Below are 23,751 nucleotides of genomic sequence, written 5' to 3' on the forward strand. Positions count from 1 at the left end.
ATTTTTGGCTATGCTGGGTCTTAGGTGCTGTGCACGGGCTTTCTCTAGTTGCGGTGAGCGGGGGCTACTCTTCGTTGTGGTGCACCTGCTTCTTATCGCAGTGGCTTCTCTTGTTGCAGAGCACAAGCTCTAGGTGCACGGGCTTCAGTAGTTGTGGCTCACGGGCTTAGTTGCTCTGCGGCATGTGGGATCTTCCCAGACCAGGGCTCAAACCTGTGTCCCCTGCATTGGCAGGCGGATTCTTAACCACTGCGCCACTAGGGAAGCCCAAGAAATCCTTTCTTAATGTAATTATTTTCCTAATCTTCTGTTTCAAATTTTGCTTTTTAAAAATTATTTATTTATTTGGTCATGCCAGGTCTTAGTTGTGGCAGGCGGGCTCCTTAGTTGCAGCTCCCCGGCTCCTTTGTTGTGGCATGTGTGCTCCTTAGTTGCAGCCAGTGGGCTCCTTAGTTGTGGCATGCAAACTCTTAGTTGCAGCATGCATGTTCCCTGACTAAGGATAGAACCTGGGCCCCCTGCATTGGGAGATTGGAGTCTTAACCACTGCACCACCAGGGAAGTCCCAAATTTTGCTTTTTATATTTAAGTCATATGGAATTTACTTTTGTGTTTGGTATGAATTGGGGGTCTAATTTACTTTTTCCATATGCACAATCAGTTGTTCAGCTCCAATAACTGACAATTGATGCAATCAAATATATTTTTTAAATTTTTTTATGCAGCAGGTTCTTATTAGTTATCTATTTTATACATATTAGTATATATATGTCAATCCCAAACTCTTAATTCATCCCACCCCCCACTCCCACCACTTTCCCCCCTGGATGTCCAGACATTTGTTCTCTACATCTGTGTCTCTATTTCTGCCTTGCAAACCGGTTCATCTATACCATTTTTCTAGGTTCCACATATATGCGTTAATACACAATATTTGTTTTTCTCTTTCTGACTTACTTCACTCTGTATGACAGTCTCTAGGTCCATCCACGTCTCTACAAATGTCCCAGTTTCGTTCCCTTTTATGGCTGAGTAATATTCCATTGTATGTATGTACCACATCTTCTTTACCCATTCATCTGTCGATGGGCATTTAGGTTGCTTCCATGACCTGGCTATTGTAAATAGTGCTGCAATGAACATTGGGGTGTATGTGTCATTTTTTTTTTTTTTGACTGCATTGGGTCTTCACTGATGCACACGGACTTTCTCTAGTTGCGGCGAGTGGGGGCTACTCTTCGTTGTGGTGCACGGGCTTCTCACCAAAGTGGCTTCTCTTGTTGCGGAGCATGGGCTCTAGGCATGCGGGCTTCAGTAGTTGTGGCACATGGGCTCAGTAGTTGTGGCTCACGGGGTCTAGAGCATAGGCTCAGTAGTTGTGGTGCACGGACTTAGTTGCTCCAGGGCATGTGGGATCTTCCTGGACCAGGGCTCAAACCCATGTCCCCTGCATTGGCAGGCAGATTCTTAACCACTGAGCCAACAGGGAAGCCCACATGTGTCTTTTTTTTTTTTATTTTTTTTTATTTTATTTTATTTTTTTAAGATTTTTAGAAATTTCATGTAATGTCTGAAACATTTATATTAATATATTTCCATACATATTTCCACCACATGTGTCTTTTTGAATTATGTTTTTCTCTGGGTATATGCCCAGTAGTGGGATTGCTGGGTCATATGGTAATTCTATTTTTAGTTTTTTAAGGAACCTCCATACTGTTCTCCATAGTGGCTGTATCAATTTACATTCCCACCAACAGTGCAAGAGGGTTCCCTTTTCTCCACACCCTCTCCAGCATTTGTCATTTGTAGATTTTCTGATGATGCCCATTCTAACGGGGTGAAGTGATACCTCATTGTAGTTTTGATTTGCATTTCTCTAATAATTAGTGATGTTGAGCATCTTTTCATGTGTCTCTTGGCCATCTGTATGTCTTCTTTGGAGAAATGTCTATTTAGGTCTTCTGCCAATTTTCTGATTGGGTTGTTTGTTTTTTTAATATTGAGCTGCATAAGCTGTTTATATATTTTGGAGATTAATACTTTGTCCATTGATTTGTTTGCAAATATTTTCTCCCATTCTGAGGGTTGTCTTTTTGTCTTGTTTATAGTTTCCTTTGCTGTTCAAAAGCTTTTAAGTTTCATGAGGTCCCATTTGTTTATTTTTGTTTTTATTTCCATTACTCTAGGAGGTGGGCCAAAAAAGATCTTGCTGTGATTTATGTCAAAGAGGGTTCTTCCTATGTTTTCCTCTAAGAGTTTTATAGTGTCTGGTCTTACATTTAGGTCTCTAATCCATTTTGAGTTTATTTTTGTGTATGGTGTTAGCGAGTGTTCTAATTTCATTCTTTTACATGTAGCTGTCCAGTTTTCCCAACACCACTTATTGAAGAGACTGTCTTTTCTCCATTGTATATCCTTGCCTCCTTTGTCATAGATTAGTTGACCATAGGTGCATGGGTTTATCTCTGGGCTTTCACTCCTGTTCCATTGATCTATATTTCTGTTTTTGTACCAGTACCATATTGTCTTGATTACTTTAGCTTTGTAGCATAGTCTGAAGTCAGGGAGTCTGATTCCTCCAGCTCTGTTTTTTTCCCTCAAGATTGCTTTGGCTATTCAGGGTCTTTTGTGTCTCTATACAAATTTTAAGATTTTTTTGTTCTAGTTCTGTAAAAAATGCCATTGGTAATTTGATAGGGATTGAATTGAATCTGTAGATTGCTGTGGATACTATAGTCATTTTCACAATATTGATTCTTCCAATCCAAGAACATGGTATATCTCTCCATCTGTCTGTGTCATCTTTGATTTCTTTCATCAGTGTCTTATAGTTTTCTGAGTACAGGTCTTTTACCTCCTTAGGTAGGTTTATTCCTAGGTATTTTATTCTTTTTTTGCAATGGTGAATGGGATTGTTTCCTTAATTTCTCTTTCTGATCTTTCATTGTTAGTGTATAGGAATGCAAGAGATTTCTGTGCATTAATTTTGTATCCTGCAACTTTACCAAATTCATTGATTAGCTCTAGTAGTTTTCTGGTGGCATCTTTAGGATTATCTATGTATAGTATCATGTCATCTGCAAACCGTGACAGTTTTACTTCTTCTTTTCCACTTTTTATTCCTTTTATTTCTTTTTCTTCTCTGATTGCTGTGGCTAGGACTTCCAAAACTATGTTGAATAATAGTAATGAGTGGACATCCTTGTCCTGTTCCTGATCGTAGTGGAAACGTTTTCAGTTTTTCACCATTGAGAACTATGTTGGCTGTGGGTTTGTCATATATGGCCTTTATTATGTTGAGGTAGATTCCCTCTATGCCCACTTTCTGGAGAGTTTTTATCATAAATGCATGTTGAATTTTGTCAAAAGCTTCTTCTGCATCTATTGAGATGATCATATGGTTTTTATTCTTCCATTTGTTAATATGGTGTATCACATTGATTGATTTGCATATATTGAAGAATCCTTGCATCTCTGGGATAAATCCCACTTGATCATGGTGTATGATCCTTTTAATGTGTTGTTGGATTCTGTTTGCCAGTATTTTGTTGAGGATTTTTGCATCTATATTCATCAGTGATATTGGTCTGTAATTTTCTTTTTTTGTAGTATCTTTGTCTGGTTTTGGTATCAGGGTGATGGTGGCCTCATAGAACGAGTTTAGGAATGTTCCTTCCTCTGCAATTTTTTGGAAGAGTTTGAGAAGGATGGGTGTTAGCTCTTCTCTAAATGTTTGATAGAATTCTCCTGTGAAGCCATCTGGTCCTGGACTTTTGTTTGTTGGAAGATTTTTTTAAAAAATAAATTCGTTTACTTATTTATTTATTTTTGGCTGCATTGGGTCTTTTTTGCTACACGTGGGCTTTCTCTAGTTGCAGTGAGTCGGGGCTACTCTTCGTTGCAGTGGGCGAGTTTCTCATTTCAGTGGCTTCTCTAGTTGCGGAGCATGGGCTCTAGGCATGCGGGCTTCAGTAGTTGTGGCACATGGGTTTAGTTGCTCCGTGGCTTGTGGGATCCTCCTGGACCAGGGCTCGAATATGTGTCCCTTGCATTGGCTGGTGGATTCTTAACCACTGCACCACCAGAAAAGTCCCTGTTGGGAGATTTTTATTCACAGTTTCAACTGCATTACTTGTGATTGGTCTGTTCATATTTTCATTTCTTCCTGGTTCAGTCTTGGAAGGTTATACCTTTCTAAGAATTTGTCCATTTCTTCCAGGTTGTCCATTTTATTGGCATAGAGTTGCTTATAGCAGTCTCTTAGGATGCTTTGTATTTCTGTGGTGTCTGTTGTAACTTCTCCTTTTTCATTTCTAATTTTATTGATTTGAGTCCTCTCCCTCTTTTTCTTGATGAGTCTGGCTAATGGTTTATCAATTTTGTTTATCTTCTCAAAGAACCAGCTTTGAGTTTTATTGATCTTTGCTATTGTTTTCTTTGTTTCTATTTCATTTATTTCTGCTCTGTTCTTTATGATTTCTTTCCTTCTGCTAACTTTGGGTTTTGTTTGTTCTTCTTTCTCTAGTTCCTTTAGGTGTAAGGTTAGATTGTTTATTTGAGATTTTTCTTGTTTCTTGAGGTAGGCTTGTATTACTATAAACTTCCCTCTTAGAACTGCTTTTGCTGCATCCCTTAGGTTTTGGATCATCGTGGTTTTTTTTTTTTTATTAATTTATTTATTTATATTTATTTTTTGGCTGTGTCGGGTCTTCGTTTCTGTGCGAGGGCTTTCTCTAGTTGCGGTGAGCAGGGGCCGCTCCTCATCGCGGTGAGCAGGCCTCTCACTGTCACGTCCTCTCTTGTTGCGGAGCACAGGCTCCAGACGCACAGGCTCAGTGGTTGTGGCTCACGGGCGTAGTCGCTCCACAGCACGTGGGATCCTCCCAGACCAGGGCTCGAACCCGTGTCCCCTGCATTGGCAGGCAGATTCTCAACCACTGCGCGACCAGGGAAGCCCGGATCATCATGTTTTTGTTGTCATTTGTCTCTAGGTATTTTTTTGATTTCCTCTTTGATTTCCTCAGTGGTCTCTTGGTTAGTTAGTAATGTATTATTTAGCCTCCATGCGTTTCTGTTTTTTACATTTTTTCCCCTGTAATTTATTTCTAATCTCATAGCTTTGTGGTCAGAAAAGATGCTTGATATGATTTCCATTTTCTTAAATTTACTGAGGCTTGATTTGTGACCCAAGATGTGATCTATCCTGGAGAATGTTCCATGTGCACTTGAAAAGAAAGTTTAATCTGCTGTTTTTGGATGGAATGTCCTATAAATATCAGTTAAATCTATCTGGTCTATAGTGTCATTTAAAGCTTGTGTTTCCTTATTAATTTTCTCTCTGGATGACCTGTCCATTGGTGTAAGTGAGATGTTAAAGTCCCCCACTATTATTGTGCTACTGTCGATTTCCTCTTTTATAGCTGTTAGCAGTTGCCTTATGTATTGAGGTGCTCCTATGTTGGGTGCATATATATTTATAATTGTTATATCTTCTTCTTGGGTTGATCCCTTAATCATTATGTATTGTCCTCCTTGTCTCTTGTAACATTCTTTATTTTAAAGTCTATTTTATCTGATATGAGTATTGCTACTCCAGCTTTCTTTTTATTTCCATTTGCATGGATTTTTTCCATCCCCTCACTTTCAGTCTGTATGTGTCCCTAGGTCTGAAGTGGGTCTCTTGTAGATGGCATATACATGGGTCTTGTTTTTGTATCCATTCAGCCAGCCTATGTCTTTTGGTTGGAGCATTTAATCCATTCACATCTAAGGTAATTATTGATATGTACGTTCTTATTACCATTTTCTTAATTGTTTTGGGTTTGTTTTTGTAGGTCCTTTTCTTCTCTTGTGTTTCCCACTTAGAAAGTTCCTTTAGCATTTGTTGTAGAGCTGGTTTGGTGGTGCTGAATTTTCCTAACTTTTGCTTGTCTGTACAGCTTTTGATTTCTCCATCGAATCTGAATGAGATCCTTGATGGGTAGAGTAATCTTGGTTGTAGGTTCTTCCCATTCATCACTTTAAATATATAGTGCCACTCCCTTCTGGCTTGTAGTTTCTGCTGAGAAATCAGCTGTTAACCTTATGGGAGTTCCCTTGTGTATTATTTGTCATTTTTCCCTTGTTGCTTTTAATAATGTTTCTTTGTCTTTAATTTTTGTCAATTTGATTACTACATGTCTCAGCATGTTTCTCCTGGGGTTTATCCTGCCTGGGATTATCTGTGCTTCCTGGACTTGGGTGGCTATTTCCTTTCCCATGTTAGGGAAGTTTTCGACTATAATCTCTTCAAATATTTTCTCCGGTCCTTTCTCTCTCTCTTCTCCTTCTGGGACCCCTATAATGTGAATGTTGGTGTGTTTAATGTTGTCCCAGAGGTCTCTTAGACTGTCTTCATTTCTTTTCATTCTTTTTTCTTTATTCTGTTCTGTGGCAGTGATTTCCACCATTCTGTCTTCCAGGTCACTTATCCTTTCTTCTGCCTCAATTATTCTGCTTTTGATTCCTTCTAGTGTATTTTTCATTTCAGTTATTGTATTGTTCATCTCTGTTTGTTTGTTCTTTAATTCTTCTAGGTCTTTGTTAAACATTTCTTGCATCTTCTTGATCTTTGCCTCCATTCTTTTTCCAAGGTCCTGGATCATCTTCAGTATCATTGCTCTAAATTCTTTTTCTGGAAGGTTGCCTATCTCCACTTCATTTAGTTATTTTTCTGGGGTTTTATCTTGTTCCATCATCCTAAGACCTAGTCCTCTGTCTTTTCATATTGTCTATCTGTGAATGTTGTTTTTATTCACAATCAAATATTTTATTGCTAATCTACTGTAGGGGAGGAAGAGTATCTTTTTCCTTCTATCCTTCTGTGTTCTCAACTGGGGCTCTGTAACAAAAGCTTAACAGGAGAAAAGCATACAAAATTTATTTAATACAAGTTTCATGAGACACAGGAGACTTCATAAGGAAAGGAAGACCTGAAGAAACAGTTAAACCTCAGTGTTTTTATACTAGGTTTGATGAACAGTGGAAAGTTGTGGGAAAATATGATAGGGCAAAGGGGTATGAGCTCAGGGTAGTGAACTGAGGGGAACTTAGCAAAGCGTATTCTTTCAGATTCCTCTCAGCATCCTTCCATTTTTGAAGCTGAAGATGCTCCTTTCCTCCAGGCATGGGAGGGCACCTCTCACATGAGGGTCTTATGAACTGCTTCAGGAGAAGGTCAGAGTCCTTCGTGTACCTGTCATTTCTCAAATCCCTTCATTTAAAAATATTCGGTATGCCAAGGTGCTGTATCTTGGAGTAGCATGTCCTGGACCCTGTCACGACAATGCCATCTCTATCACATGAAAAATACCCATATGCCTGTGGGTTTATTTTTGAGTTCTGTCCCTTTAGTCTGCTTGTTTCTTTCTGGGCCAATACCTCACATCTTAATTCCTGTAAATTTATAATAAGTCCTGACATTTAGAAGGGCAAAACCACAAAATTCCCACCTTGCCCTGTTTCTTCAAAATGATCTTAAATAATTTTGGCTGTTTGTTCTTCCATCTAAACTCCAGGATAAGCTTGTCAATTTCTCAAAAAATCCTTTTGGGGCTTCACTGGTATTGTATTGTATTTATATATTAATACGGTATACTAACATCTTTATGAGGTATTGAATATTTCTATCCATGAAGATGGCATATAGCTTTCCTTTTATATTTTTCAATACATACATTTTAAACAATTTTATAAATTGCATAATTTATAAATTTCACATTTTATAATTTTACATTTTATATTATAATTTTCTTTATAAGAGTGTTACACATCTTTTGTTATATTTATTCCTTGATCATATAATTTTTCTTGCTCCTGTAAATGGTAGTTTTAAAATTATATTGTTGCTTGTGAATAGGAATACACTTGGGTTTTATATATTAATCTGATATCCAGCAATCAAGATAAACTCTCTTCATTCCAAACAATGTATTAGCTCCAAAATTCTCTTGGATTTCTATGCAGATGATCAGATTATCTCTGAATTTTGACAATTTTGTTTTTCTTCTTTCCACCTTCCACCTTGCACTTCTTTTTCTGTTCTTAGTGCACAGGTTAGGACCTAGATCCATCATATGGTTGAATGAAGGTGGTAACAGTGGGCATTGCTGACTCATACCTGACATTGTTTTCTCATTTAATCTGTGTAATAATTGCTATAGGTTCTCAACAAATGCCCCCCACTCCCAATCCAATTATGGAAGATCCTTTGTATTTCCAATGAACTGTGAGTCTTTACCTCAGTTTTTTAAAATAGTGTTTATTAATTACTATTTTTATTATAGAAGTAAGATATACCCATAGATACAGAAATTAAATAGGTGAAAAGTAGAAATGCCCATTCTCAGCCCTAGCCCTTTTCTTCAGACACAACCATTGTTAAGATTTTGTCTTTCCTTCCAAAAATATTCCTGTGCCTCTGTGTTTTCACACAAATAGAGTACATTTTACATACTGTTCTACAGTTTGCTTTTTTCAAATAAAATATCTTGGACATTATTCTATATCAGTACACATAGACTGCCTTCATTCTTTGTAATGGCTTCCCAGTATTTGGTTGTATGGATACCCATGATTTATTTAACCAATTTCCTATTGATATACATTTAGGCTGTTTCCTTATTTGTTTATTTGTCTGTTTGCTATTACAAATAATGCCTTAATGAACATCCTTGGACATACATCTTTGTGCCTTTGTGCAGGTACACCTGTAGGATAAGTAGGAAAAGTTCTAGTTGTGAACTCTATTGTCTAATCCCCAAAACCCTTTCCCTGAATCACCCTGCCCTTCACTGAAGGAGACCTAGGAAGACTGTGTTTGCTTCAATCAAGACCCTCCAGGACACATGGCTCTTTGCATCTACTTCCCTCCTGGGCAAGAAGACAAACCAGGGGCATAGAGGGCAGACAGCCAGCCTTCTGGCAGTTTTCCCATGGACCCATTGGTTCCTCTTGGTCTGTTTTAGCCTCTGCAGACTTTGGACCTGATTGTTTATCTAGATTCACAGTGACTTCTGTTCCTTCCTCCTCCATGGACTGCCTACTTGGGTGCCTGGTACCTGTGGGGTCCTCCCCACCTTCAAGGACACCCTGGGTCTTGGACTTGGCTCCATGGTATCTGCTTGCTCTTCCTTTTGCCAAAGGACTCTTAGACTCCCGCTCTGTTCCTCCTGAATCTGCAGTATTTGTTTCCTCCTTCCTATAATAACTGATCTCCTCCTACCCCTCAGCCTCTTCGATCCTAGCCCCATACCTTTAAAGGGGATCAAAATATGCCACCCCAAAACAGATACCCTGGCATAAGGTTTATTTTGGGCTGAAGCCAACTAAGAAAAAACAGCCACAGGAAGGGTTCTCTGTGCCCCCACTATCTGCCTAAAGCAGGGCATAGACTCCCCTTGCCAAGGTGTCCCCCACCCTTCTCCTGTGCTAGGCCAACACTTATCACCAGAGATGAGGACAGTATACGGAAGTGAGTCTGCACAAACAAACCTTCCTAAATAACCTTTATCTACCACTAGTTCCCCCCATAGATTACCTCCCCACAATTTTCTGCCCCTAGAAAGAACAGGGGTTCCTTTGTCTTGACACTTCTCCACAATATAATGTCCTTTGTTAAAATGGTACATAAACCCCCAAGTCTAGCCACTTCTTTGGGTTTTCAATTTTTTTCCTATGAATCTGTCTTTTGTCAGTTTAATTCACATACTCTAGTCGTGGAACCTAAGAGGGTAGAGGACAAGTTTTCCCTTCCCTACATGTTCCATGCCCCACTCTCATCCACAACTCAGTGCTGATTCAACACCTACAAAGTACGCCTAATGTTCCAATATATTCTCTACCCTCCAGCCAGGGCACTCTTTTCAAGTGAAAATCAGATCATGTTACTTTCTTTTTAAAGATTCTTCTATGGTTTCTCAATGCACTGAAATAAAAAGAAGCTCAACCACCACCTCCTTCAGGTCTGCTCTGTCTCAGTTCATGGCTTTGAATTTGCTGCGTTCTCTGCTGGACACACTGCATCCCGCCCCCCATCTCTCTGCAAGCTCAGCTTCGTCCCCAACGTCTCATCTCCCCATTAAAAGCAGGCGTTATTCTTTATCACGGCTCCTCTCTTCTTTCTTTACCGTGAATGCATCACGTCTCCCCCACTAGAATGTAACTGATTTTCTTTGGAGGGATTACTTGTCCTCCATAATATGGTGTCCACCAACCTGCTCCACCTTCCCAGAGGGTGTGGCAAAAGCTCAGCCAATCAGACTCCCCCCACCTCTGGAATTTGACCCTTGACCCTTGTGGCATTAGAATTTACAACAACAAACCAATTGGAGCAGATCTATTTAAAAGGTGGGGCCCTGAAGAGAATACCCTTTAGCTGCTGCTCTTTTGGCGGCCTATCCCTGCCTGCCCACCCCCCTCCATTCTCTACCACCCCTGCCTGTTCAGCTTTTCTTTCCAATTTATGATTTTCCCTCATCCTTCCCCCGACCTCCCTCTCTGATCAATTTAGCTGGCTGGTTTTCTGTTCCTGCCTGACCCTTTCCACCCTCTGAGGTCCCCCTCCTCCAGCCCCTCTCCCACTCCCCATTCATCCAGAGCCCTCTGTAAATATTTGAAGGAATAACAAAGGCTGAGAACTAACGTGTGACACTTTCTAAGGGGGAAAAGTCATAAAGAGGGAATAGGAGTGAGGCCTTTCGAGAAAGGTGCAAACAACATGAACTATTACTTGCATCATATACCTTCGGTTTTGTTTATGCTGCTTCCTTTGGCACAGATGTGGCTTCCAAGAGGCACCTGGGAGGAAAGAATGAAGCATCTGTACAGTAAATGACTCAGTTCTGAAAGGTCCGATCTAACCACCTTCGCCATTGTGGGTTATATCAGCGGCAAATCTATGGAATGTTTTTTTCTTTTGATGAAAGGGGAAGTTTTACTGTTGAGGGTCTGGAACAGTTACACATCAACTCAACTTTCTAATAATTTTCTAAATGCTGGAGACCCTATGTTTCACCTCTTGACTTAATGTGTCAAGAGTTGTTAAATCGGTTGTAAAATGGATTCATTCCTCTTTTCAACGATGGTCTTTTGCTACCCTCCAATGACCAACAGGAAAATGTGGACATGATCACTGACTTGCACTTTCTGGGTAAAAGGTAAATATGCGCATATACAAGGAACTAAGGGTGTCCATCCTCAAACTCCCCGAGGGTGGGGCAGTTCTGCCTGGGGCATTGATCACAGTGTCCCAGTGTCCAGCACACTGCAGGAGCTCACCAAATATGTGTCAAATGACTGATTTAGTGACTTACTTTTTTTTTTTTTAATTAATTAATTAATTTATTTTTGGCTGTGTTGGGTCTTCGTTTCTGTGCGAGGGCTTTCTCTAGTTGCGGCGAGCGGGGGCCACTCTTCATCGCGGTGCGCGGGCCTCTCACTATCGCGGCCTCTCCCGTTGCGGAGCACGGGCTCCAGACGCGCAGGCTCAGTAGTTGTGGCTCACAGGCTTAGTTGCTCCGCGGCATGTGGGATCCTCCCAGACCAGGGCTCGAACCCGTGTCCCCTGCACTGGCAGGCGGATTCTCAACCACTGCGCCACCAGGGAAGCCCCCATGACTTATGTTTTAATAAAAAGACTAACTTTGAAAAAAAGCAAATTGTTCTTTTTCCCCTTGTTTCAGATGTAAGCTAGAACTAGAATAATAAAATGCAGATTGGAAGATCATCTCCAACTGCCCATCTGAAGATGAATTCCCTCTAGATCATTTTGGCCATCTCTGCACAGCTTTGGATTTGGGCAATTTTCCCTTATGTTAAGCCAAAGACCATACTGCAAGTGTAGACAAGATGAGTCTACACCCTTACACGTGGTAGCTTCTCAAATATTTAGAAGCATCCTACCCTTTTCTCCAGGACAATCACCACCACCACAGCTACACCCAGCTCTCACCCTCAGACTCTCATTGTTTCAACTACCCCTGCTGCCCTTGACCAAAGACCCCTCCACCTACTCTCTAAAATAGTGGCGTCCCCAGGGCTGGGTCCTAGGCTCTCTCCTCTAATCACCCTAAAAGTTCTCTTCCTTTCCTCATCCCCGCAACCTTAACTACGGTCAGTAAGCTAATGTTTTCCAGACTTATACAGATGGTCCTGACATCTGGTCCACCCACATCTCCAATCAGCCCTTTGACCTCTCCCCTCGATGTCCCACCACCTCCCAAACTCCACCACTCCCACCTGCCCCTCTCTCAGTGAGCAGCACCCCTGTCCCAGCTGCTCAGACAGAAACCTGGTGGTCCTGCTGCTTCCTTCCTTCTCCCCCACCCCCCACCCCCAATCCAACTCAGCACCAAGGCTTATCGATTCGATCTCCAAAAGAATTCTCAGATGCCTCCCATCTCTGTCTCCACTGCCATCATTCCAGTACAAGACACCAGGCTTTCTCACCTGAGCTATTTCAGGAACCTCCTTTCCTTCCTTGCCTAAAACTTTCTGATGACTTCCCACGGGACACAGAATAAAATCCAAACGTGATCTGCCTTCCCTGCCTCTTCAACACCCTCTGCTGTGTCTCTCCTCTGTGATCACAACTGTCTGCCACTCTGGTCTTATTGTGGCTCCCTGGGCACACCAACTTCTCTCTGCCACAGGACCTTTGCATATGCTGTCTGAGCCTCTTCTCCGCCTGGCATGTTCTTCCCCTCCTCTCAGCACGATTTTCTCCTGCTTCTCCACTAGACACTGCCCGGAGCCCCCAGTTGCTGCCTCATAGCACCTAGAATAATCTGTCATCACATATTTACTTACACACATTTTTGTTATATGTCTGTGTCCTCCCTTCCCCCCTCCCCCAACCCATTCTAAACTCCATGAGGGAGGAATCTGGTTATCTTTCTCCCATGACATTCCCAGCACCTAGGAAAGCTTGTGGCACATATTAGGTGCTTGATAAATATTGGCTGAATGAACATGTGATGATTCAAATGTGCATTTCCAGCCAGTGTCTCTCCCCTGGTGGCTGACGGGGCCAGACATCTCTAATTATTCAAAACTGATCTCATGACCTCTCTCCCCAGTCTGTGTCTCCTTGTATAACCTGGATCTCAGTGAAACAACCTCGCGACCCCAGGGGCCACCATCGCCCACACATCTCAAGAGCCAAACCAAGTCTTATCCATTTGGCTTCTTTAACAACTGGCATTTCTGTCCCAACTCTCCACCCTAACTGCTCTGAAGATTTTGTTTGACTCTCAGGCCTGTTGTCTTTGTAGCTTCTGACCCTGGGACACCCTCCTTCCAGCAACATGCTTGTGCCATGTTGGCAAGTGTTTGGGGAGGTATCTCCATGTGAGGATCCTGGGCCTCTCTCTGCCCCACTTGCCCCTCCTCAAGAGAGGGACGGCTCCCCTGACTAGTGTGTTTGGGAGAAGGGACGAAGCCCCCCTCCATGCCAGCCGAGCTCTGCTCCTTGGTACTGGCGACTTTCTAACTCAGGGGAGAATTGGCAAGTCCACTAGGCCAGGAAACCCAGCAAGGCCTCGCCATGTTCTGATGTCCCCTTTGTTCAGTAATAAAATGACACTGTGGTCCCCATCTCCTGACTCCCCTATTTCTCAATCACACTGAAAAATGGGAACCATCCCAGTGCCTGCCTCCTAGAATAGGGAACATTATTAAGGTAAAAGGTGTGAAGCACTTGGAAGAGTGCCTGGCACAGGAGAAGTTCTGCAGAAATGTTAGCTATCACCACTGTTATTATGATAAACTCAGATGAAGGGAAAGGCGATGATTATCAGCCCTGGGAAACTCCAACAGTCCCCGCCAAACCCCTGGCCCCAGGGACACACACACACAGAGCCGGTGGAGGTGCTCATCCAAAGCAAAGTTTTACAGTCACATGGGAGGGAAAACTGCGTTTCATCAGCAAGCCACCATGTCACGCTGCAAGCCACACCAGGACCCCTCCAAACCAGCACGATGCTGTTGAGAGAGAGCCAGAGCCGGGAGCCAGAAGTCCCTGAGGGAGCTGCTCTCCCCGTCCTTGAAGCTGTGCAATTCACTTAATCTGCAGTGAAGGCAAAAGCTTTAGGCTGTGACTCAAAGCTTTGTCATCTTCTGATTGGTTTCTCCCTCCTCCACCTTCTCCTCCTCCTTTTCCTTCTCCTCCCAACCAGATCCAGACCTGCCAGATCCACTTCCGAATGGTTCTTAAACTCTCCTCCTTCCACTGCCCCGCCCCCTTGACTTCTCCGGACCATTTATTATCAATTCACAATTCCACTCCTTCCAAACCCTCCCCTCCCCCACTCTGCAGCCAGAGGTCCCTTTGATCGTGTCATCCCCCCATCTCCCACTGCTCACAACAAAGTCCAGACCTGTTCCTCACCAGCTCCTTTTCCAGCTCCTTGTCTGGCTTAGCCTCCCCGATGCCCCATCAGGCGTCCTGGGTCTAGACACACAGCCTCCTTTCCATTCCTCGACGGGCTCTGCGGTCTCCAGACTACCACTCTTGTGTTAACCTTTCGGAGGTAGTGGACCAGTCAGATTCTTAGCTACAGATGGCAAAACTGACTGGTTAATTTAACTGACAGAAAGACAACATATTGAAAGGATACAGGATGGAGCAGCAACCAGTAGGAAGGCTTAGAACCGGACTTTAAAGCAGCCAGGGCTACGCACACTCTGTACCAGGTCAACTTCCGGGTCCCGGCGTCCTGCTGTCATGATGGGAGGTGTAACCACAGCGGGAGAAGCAGACCCAGGACCTTTCTAAAATCATGTAACTTGCTGTGGATCTATACTTATCTCAAAGCAAAAAGTTTGAAAGAAAGACAAACCAGGCAGGGATGGGGTAGGGGTTCTGGCCTCAGGGAAGAGAGCCCATGCCACGCCCGCGCATAGGTACTGTGTGCAAACGATGCCGCGGCCTACAGAACCTCCGCTGGCCACATCTCTCAACAGTCCCTGCTTCCACGAGAGCGTGCCATCGGCCGAGCGCAGATCTCAGATACGTGCCCCAGCACCAGAGAGGGGGTCTCATCCCCTCACCTGCCTATACAGGAGCCTCCACCAATGCAGGGGTAGTCAAATAGGTGTTGGGAAGTCAAAGAAAGGGGCAAAGTCCTCTTCGGGGAGAGCCTGTGAGCCCCAGCCTGGATAGTTTGCATATGTCTTGACCACTGCAGCACCATAACACCTGCATTGTCATTCATTCATGCCTGCCTGCCTGCGTGCATTCATTCACTCGACAAATAAGAACGGTGCCTACCTGGAGCCAGCTCTGCAGGGGATACCGCAGATGGCAAAGCAAGCAGGACCCCCTGCCCTCCCAGAGTTCCATCCTGGCTGTCCTCCTCATCTGGCAGTTTTCCTCTTTCTTGGGCTGAAGATATCCCCTTGACATAGATGCAGAAACAATATAGGAGGTGAGGAATTCCACTTCCCTGCGGCTCCCAGACATGTTGCACCTTTGTCAGCTGTATCTCCCAGGAGTCTTGCCCTCATCGTTTTTATATATTTATTTATTTTTTTATTGAAGTAGAGTTGATTTGCAATGTTGTGTTAATTTCTGCTGTACAGCAAAGTGATTCAGTTATACATCTACATACATTTTTAAATATTCTTTTCCCTTACGGTTTATCACAGGATATTGAATATAGTTCCCTGTGCTATACAGTAAGATCTTGTTGTTTATCCATTCTATATGTAATAGTTTGCATCTGCTAACCCCAAACTCTCACTCCATCCCTCTCTCACCCCTTCTCCCTTTGGCAACCACGAGTCTGTTCTCTATGTCTGTGTGTCTGTTTCTGTTTTGTAGATAGGTTCATTTGTGTCATATTTTAGATTCCCCATATAAGTGATATCATGTGGTATTTGTCTTTCTCTTTCTGATTTACTTAGTGTGATCATCTCTAGGTCCATCCATGTTGCTGCAAATGGCTGCCCTCACTGTTTTTAAGTTTCCCTTTCTATTGTGCTCGGATTCCTGAGATTTTTCTTAGAGGTCCATATCAGTCTCTTGTATTTGTCCATCATTATGTAACCTTCCATTTTTAGGTACCTGTCCCTTAAAAATCTCAGCTCTGTTGTGGAATGATGTCTACACTCACGCCGATTTCTCCCTCATTAGTAAGAAAGTCATTTGTAATTACACAGCTAGAGTTTCCAACTTTTCTGATCTCCCCTTTTGAGATGCACGTGTTAGAATCATAAGGCTCCTCAAAGTCTTTTGAAATCTCCCACACTAAAGATCAGAACATACACCTGACTACATTATTCTTCTCGAATATCATGAACCCTAAGGTCACACAGTTGCTTACTTCCAGGTTTCTATCATTTCTGCTTGTCTAACATCCCCTCCATATGGTAGCCATTCCTGGGGGTGGTTGCTTTGAGACATGAAATTGTTAATAAGGCAAGTCAAGAGTTTGTCAGAAGGCACCACAATCCATTTTTACTGCAATCCCCATAGCCCCCTTTCCCTTCTCACCAAGCTCAACCAATACTACTCCTACCCTGTTCTTTCCAGCCTTTGAATATATCCAACTCTTTCCTGCCCCAGGACATTTGCACCTGCTATTTCATCTCCTCTTTGCTTAGCTAGCTTCTTCTCTTCCTATAGGTCTCAGGTTGAATTTCACAGCCTCCAGGAGGCTTCCTCTGATTACCCTTCCCTCTGTAGGTCCCCCTTAGTTACTCTCCATCTTAGCTCTTGTTTCTTCAGAGTTGCAATTATTGTATTTACTAGTCTGTTTATTTGTTGATTTTGGTTTCGGTTTTTGCTTGCTTCCTGCCATTGAGAGGTCAGGTCCAGGAGGGCAGGGACTCTGATATCTGTCTTGTTCACCACTGTGTGAACAAGTGCCTGTCCAGTACCTGGCTAATGGCTGATACTCAACAAACTTTGGTTTGTGAAAGAATCTGATCTACGACTCACAGACTTCAAAAACAAACTTATGGGGCTTCCCTGGTGGTGCAGTGGTTGAGAGTCTGCCTGCCAATGCAGGGGACACGGGTTCGAGCCCTGGTCTGGGAAGATCCCACATGCCGCGGAGCAACTGGGCCCGTGAGCCACAATTACTGAGACTGCGTGTCTGGAGTCTGTGCTCCGCAACAAGAGAGGCCGCGACAGTGAGAGGCCCGCACACCGCGATGAAGAGTGGCCCCCGCTCGCCGCAACTAGAGGAAGCCCTCACACAGAAACGAAGACCCAACACAGCCATAAATAAATAAATAAACCCAAAGTTTAAAAAAAAAAAAAAAAAAGCTAATATTTAAAAAAAAAAACAAAAAAAAAACTTATGGTTACCAAAGGGGAAACATGGGGCAGGGGGAGGGATAAATTAGGAGTTTGGGATTAACATACACACACTACTATATATAAAATAGATCACCAACCAACAAGGACCTACTGTATAGCACAGAGAACTCTACTCAATATTCTGTAATAACCTATATGGGACAAGAATCTGAAAAAGAATGGATATAAGTATATGTATAACTGAATCACTTTGCTGTACATCTGAAACTAACAATGTTTTAAATCAACTATACTCCAATATAAAATAAAAATTAAAATAAAAAAAAAGAAACCGATTTACACAAAGAGGCTTCCTTCAGATGTCACTCCTAGATGCTGCTCTCTGCCCACGGGGAGTTCTGTCTGAACCGGGATGGGATTTCTCCTGGGTCCAGGTGGCCCACAACATGCTATGACAACAGCTACCTTCTGGCCTTCTTTTACCTTCCCTCTCTCTTCACCCTGCATCCCTCAGACTTACAGCCAGGTCTCACCCTTTAGGATGGGGCGCACTCTTGCACAGCCTACTTCTGTGAGATCCTACTTCTGGGCCACGAGTATTATTTCTGCCTGTCCTAACTGTTCCCCAGGTGAATCACTGGGCACTTCCTGCCCTCCAGTTCCTTTTTTTTTTTTTTTAACATCTTTATTGGAGTATAATTACTCTACAATAGTGTGTTAGTTTCTGCTTTAAAACAAAGTGAATCAGCCATACATATACATATATTACCATATCTCCTCCCTCTTGCGTCTCCCTCCCACCCTCCCTATCCCGCCCCTCTAGGTAGTCACAAAGCACCGAGCTGATCTCCCTGTGCTATGTGACTGCTTCCCACTAGCTATCTATTTTACATTTGGTAGTGTATATATGTCCATGCCACTCTCTCACTTCATCCCAGCTTACCCTTCCCCCTCCCCGTGTCCTCAAGTCCATTCTCTATGTCTGCGTCTTTATTCCTGTCCTGCCCTTAGGTTCTTCAGAACCTTTTTTTTTTTTTAGATTCCATACATATGTGTTAGCATACGGTATTTGTTTTTCTCTTTCTGACTTACTTCACTCTGTCTGACAGACTCTAGGTCCATCCACCTCACTACAAATAACTTAATTTCGTTCCTTTTTATGGCCGAGTAATATTCCATTGTATATATGTGCCTCCAGTTCTTTCTACATCACCCCACTGTCCTCCACAGCAACCCAAGTCATTGATGCCTTGGAGTTTTTCTCCCTCCTCCGAAATATTCAGCTCCAAGCTTGCTCGGGATGTAGCCAGTCCTCGGGCAAACACATTCTTGACCCTGCCCCATGTGCTCACTTCTAGCTAAGAGCCTCTTTTTCCTGGTATCTTAAGATGAGCAAGATCCATGAAGTCAAAACCCGAATAAGTAATCACTCATCTCCCTCATCTTCTCTTTCAACTGTTCTCATGTCAGCAGGAGGAAACTGGGGAAACCCTCCTCTGCTTCCTCCAGCGTCGGGCCCAGGACCCCACAGTCTCCTGAAGGTGCCGCCCGGACCAGTGGCCCCTGGGTGGACACTGCAACAGGTGGGCACGTGGACGGGTGGTCGCTCCGGGGAGACAGAACATCTCCAGGTCCAGTCGGTCCGGCCGCTCCCACTGGCTGGGAGTACCCCACCCCCGTGACTCATCTCTCTCGCAGAGACCTTCCTGGGCCCTGCTTCTCCAGAAGACGTGGTTTCTCCCGTCTCAGGGAGCAGCTATAGGCTTTCTTCTCTCTTCGACATCACAGTCGTCTGCTCTCTTTGATCCTGTCCTGGGTTTGAGAGGATCAGAATCTTTGACTGCCTGCTTCTTCTGTTCCTACTGGTTCTGTTTAGAAATGGAAGACTGAGGTCGGGACCATCTCTGCCTGGTTCATCCCTGTAATCCCAGCACCTAGCACAGTCCCCGTTCTTTACAGGCGCTCCAGATCTTTGCGGAATGAATGATTCAGTTATTCCTGGGAACTCTTCTTTCTCTCTAAGAAGCTAAACCTGGTCCTGAACTGGTTTGTCTTCTCTTTGGACCCAGTAACCAGCTTGCGTTTGCTGCTCTACTCAAGACAGGAAGATGCACACTTCTCACTGTCTGTCCCTGGAACTGTCATCATGATGTTTTGGATAGGAATGGAATCCCAAGAAAGATTCTGATCCTGCGTGACTGTGAGATGATGCTTGTCAAGTGCTTGCTTTGGTGCCGGGCACTGTGTACAGGGGCAGGTATGAGGAGTGGATGACGGTGATAGGGAGGAGGAGGAAGAGAAGGAGGATGACAGAGGTGATGGCGATGACGAAGGTGACAATGAGGGCTCTCCCTGGCTTACTGCTAAGCTAAACTGCATTTACTTCTCAGGCTCTGGGTCATCTCCAGCACACGCCCACACTCATTCCAAGGAAGCCATTAGCAACTTCCTTCTCATGACCAATTAGCACAGCCAGTGAGAGCAGCCAGGTGGTGAATTGCCTGGCAAATGGAAGAAGAGCATATTCACATTTGTGTTGTTTTAAATTTCGAATCTCTGCAGTCAGGATCTCTTATCTGCTTTGTCTCCAGACTCAGGAAATGGATATTCTTGGGGTGTCTGGGGAGGACACAAATAAATCTGGAAAGAATTTTCAAATGGTTCCATGTTATGGTGATAAATTGAATGTTTCTTCCTCAAAACTAATTATCCATATCATAAAATCATACAGATCAGATTGAATTATAGGATTACCTATTTTAACTAGTCTAATTAGAGAATACTGTTGGGGAAGAAAAAACTCCTCTTTCCTCTTTCCTCTTAGGTTCTGTAGCTGGGATCTGCAAATTAGACGGACAAAAGCCAGATTAACAGGAGAAAAGGCATACAAATTTTATTTGATGTTAATAATTTTTATGTGTATGGGTTAATATTTTAATTTTAACACACATGGAGGACTTCATAGAAAAGAAATGAAGTGGTTAAACTCAGGGGGCTTGTATACCATTTTAACAAAGGGCAAAAAATTTTTCAGAAGTGAAAAGACAGAGGACAAGGGTTTTGGTTTCTAGGAGTGGTAAATCATGGGAAGGTAAATATATCGGAGAAACTAATGTAAGATAAAGCAGGGTTTTATTTATGCAGACTCATCCTGGTGACATCTCCATCTCCAGTGATAAAGGTTGCTCTTCCCTTCCTGGTATGAGAGAGGGGAGAACATCTTCACCAGAGAAATTTATGACCTGCTTTTAGGCCGATACGGGGATGGCAGATTGCCTTTCCTGTGTCTGCTTTTTCTCAATTGCCTTCAGCTCAAAATAATCCTTATGCCAAAGTGGTGTGTTTTTGGATGACATATTTTGATCCCCTTCAATATTTTAAAAGAAATTTAGTTATATTACCCTCAAAACTATAGAAACCCAAAGTGAGAGAAAATAGAATCTTGCCCCCTGAAGACACTGGCAGATTTATTTAGGGAACAGAGAAGGATCATTTAAATCAACATTAAATTAATAATATACAAATGAGGGCTTCTAAAATCAAGACAAACATGTTTTTCTGTTACATAAATTAGATGTTTTCCCTCTGATCTTTCTTGCTCAGCAAAACTTCCTTTACAACAGGTAGGTAAATTATTACATACTTGCAACTAGTGAGGTTGAAATAAATTATGGTTGATGTGACTGCCATTATTAAAAATCATTTAGGAGGAAAAAATATCTTATTTCTAGGTTTCCTGAGAAGCTCAGTTTTAGAACCCCTGTGAATAGAGGGGACCTTCAGGTGCCTTCATCCCATGACACCTCTGCACAGCCAGTCCTGTCTGTTCTGGACAGAAAGCATCAACTCCAGATCCGGCCACCTTCTGCAGTCCCGTTGTTGATGAATTTTAACGGATGCTGAGACCGGCATCTGTTCATGTCTAGGACCATGAAGAGCAATGCTTATTTAGAATGTTTCCTTCCAAAAGCCCAATGTTTTTGAAATCACATTAAACGTACTCTTCCCATCTCCTGAAGCATAAAAAGAGGAAAATGAAATTAATTTCATCACAGGCATATCTCAGAGATATTGTGGGTTTCATGCTAGACCACTGCAATAAAGTGAAATCCCCATAAAGTAAGTTACACAAGTTTTTTGGCTTCCCAGCGCATATAAAGTGATGTTTACTGTCATCTATTAAGTGTGCAATAGCATGAGGTCTAAAAAAACAATGTGTATACCTTGATTACTTTCTTGTTAAAAAAAATGCTAACCATCATCTGAGACTTCAGGGAGTTATAATCTTTTTGCATAAGTAACATCAAAGATCACTGATCACAGACCATCATAATAAATATAATAATAATGACAAAGTTTGAAATACTGAGAGAACTACCAAAATGTGACACAGAGACAAGAAGTGAGCAAGTGCTGCTAGAAAAATGGTGCTGACAGACGTGCTTGACACAGGGCTGCCACAACCTCCAATTTGGAAAAACCGCAGTACCTGCTAATCACAATAACGTGCAAGACAATAAAAAGTATGCCTGTACATACATAAGCAAATCAGGCCGAAATCACAGAAAACTGGATAGCTAAAAGTAGAGAGTTATACCTACTGCAACATTCAAAAGACTTTTCGTCTTTTGGCTCTTAGGAGCTTCACAATTTTCATAACTTTTCAATAAACAACTCTTTAAACTAATGAAGCATAAAGGAATAAAGTCAAGAGAAGAAATCACTGTTTTCAATAACCCGAAGTTCAAATCAGATTTTAAAACGGGTGTTTGTCTACCTGCAGAATCTCTGCCTCAGACCAGAGGTCTGTTATCCCTGGGCTCCCACCCACAGACCCATTTTCTGGGAAGAGTAAAAGCAAAATCAAACAAAAGAGCACTAGCCTCTGTTCCTTTCTTTTACATTGAACTGCTGGCCTAATGGCGTTTTACAGTCTGGAGCTGAATGAGGATGACCTCAGCCAACTCCGGGCTGTATTAAAATAAATGTAAAATAAATTCAACAGGCCCTGACTCATGAGAGATAATGGAAAGTCTAACTGCTTCAGGCGAATGTAAAAGAACCAAGATGGGGTCTATTCAGCGCTGAATTATGAGCCCCAAAGATTACCCTGAAAGGCGGGCTCCATCAGGCTTGAGCAAGCCAGTCACATAGGGAATCCGAACGTTCAAGGCCAAATCCGGAGTTTTTGTCAAAATTGTCTTCCAGGACTGTAAATCCACACCCTCTCTGGACAACCTCTGGGAAATTTCACTGTGTTAATACATGCGAGGGGGCCCGCGTGTGGTGGCTTTGAAACCCATTCTTTATGTCACACCTCGACTTGTTTCCATTCCTAAAGTGGCTCTTTCCTTGGCTGAGAGCAGGCCCAGCAAATATGAGGGTGGAGAGGGAAAACTCCTCAAGGACCCCACCCCACCCTGCTAGGGGTAACTCCCTACCGCTTAGGAAACTTACCTGTTTCTGTGAAGGGCTCCACGTCACCGCATGGAGCTCCCAAGAGACTAAGAGGATGTGTAAGTCTGAGCTTCAGGGTCAAGAGAAACCTAAGTCATCACTTTCCTCAAAAGTCTGATGCCACTGATCCGATCTCAGAAGGGAACAACCAGTAAGGGAGGACGAGGGCGGTCTGATTTTGCACCTGGAGTGGGGGGTTGAGATTAAAGGGCACTGCGGGAGGGGCTGGATGGCCAAGGTCGCTCTTTGCCTGCACGGGGTCTCCGGCAGCGCCCCTAGCCCGGCACTGAACTTGGGTCTGTCCCTCTTCTCGGCCCCGCGAGGGCTCCCCCAGGTCACAGAACAGACCCAGTTACTGGATCCGTGGTCGCAAAGCCAGGATTCCCTCCCGATCTGCCGCCGCTCAGACTACTTCTAGAGGCTCAAGTTCAGGACTTGAGTAAAAATAAACACGGGCTATAAATAAGCCGGGGAATTTCTTCAAGGCCCAACCGCGACAAGGAGAAGGTGCCACCGCACAAGTGCTCACTTGAAAATTTCTCAACGCGTAAAAATAACTTTGATAAAGGCGCGAAGACGCCTGGCTCAGGGGAAAAGAATGAAGCGGAGCCGAGAGCCCACTTCCTGCGCCGCGACCGCCGGGGCCCCTTTGGCGTGGGGGGCGGGGCGGGGGGGCGGAGGGAGCGGGGGCGGGGGCGGGGCGCGCTGGCGGCGGGGGCGGGGCGGGCGGCGCACGCCCACGGGGCGGGCCCGCGTGACTCACCTCCGGCTGCCCGCGCCTTAAAAGGGCAATCGCTTCCGGCGGCCGACTTGAGGGGGGCCCACCTCACTCCCACGGGGTAAATGGCCCCAATTTCCAAAGGGCCCCCACTTCCACTCCAAGGCTGACCCTGGCTCGATCCCACATTTTTCAGCCCCTCCCCCTCCTTCCCCTCTCCCTCCTCTGAGACCGTAGTTTCAGCCCTAAAATATTCTCGAGCACCTTTTCC

The 23,751-nt window shown here is 43.6% G+C and overlaps 1 long non-coding RNA gene across 2 annotated transcripts; it reads right to left on the reverse strand.

Annotated features, from left to right (window-relative positions):
- Positions 1 to 1,971: 1,971 nt before the first annotated feature.
- On the reverse strand, positions 1,972 to 23,409 carry LOC309628189. Of its 2 annotated transcripts, none has more exons than XR_014244226.1 (3): positions 22,763 to 23,409; positions 20,060 to 21,318; positions 1,972 to 19,945 (listed from the first exon to the last, which is right to left on the reverse strand). It is a non-coding gene; the product is annotated as an uncharacterized lncRNA (long non-coding RNA). The 2 variants fall into 2 exon arrangements; XR_014244227.1 differs by lacking the exon at positions 1,972 to 19,945 and adding an exon at positions 22,415 to 22,545 and having other exon boundaries at positions 20,213 to 21,318.
- Between the last annotated feature and the right edge of the window lie 342 nt (positions 23,410 to 23,751).

The sequence above is a fragment of the Balaenoptera borealis genome, assembly GCF_965194805.1.
Source record: "Balaenoptera borealis genome assembly, chromosome: 1".
Classification (NCBI taxonomy): Eukaryota; Metazoa; Chordata; class Mammalia; order Artiodactyla; family Balaenopteridae; genus Balaenoptera; species Balaenoptera borealis.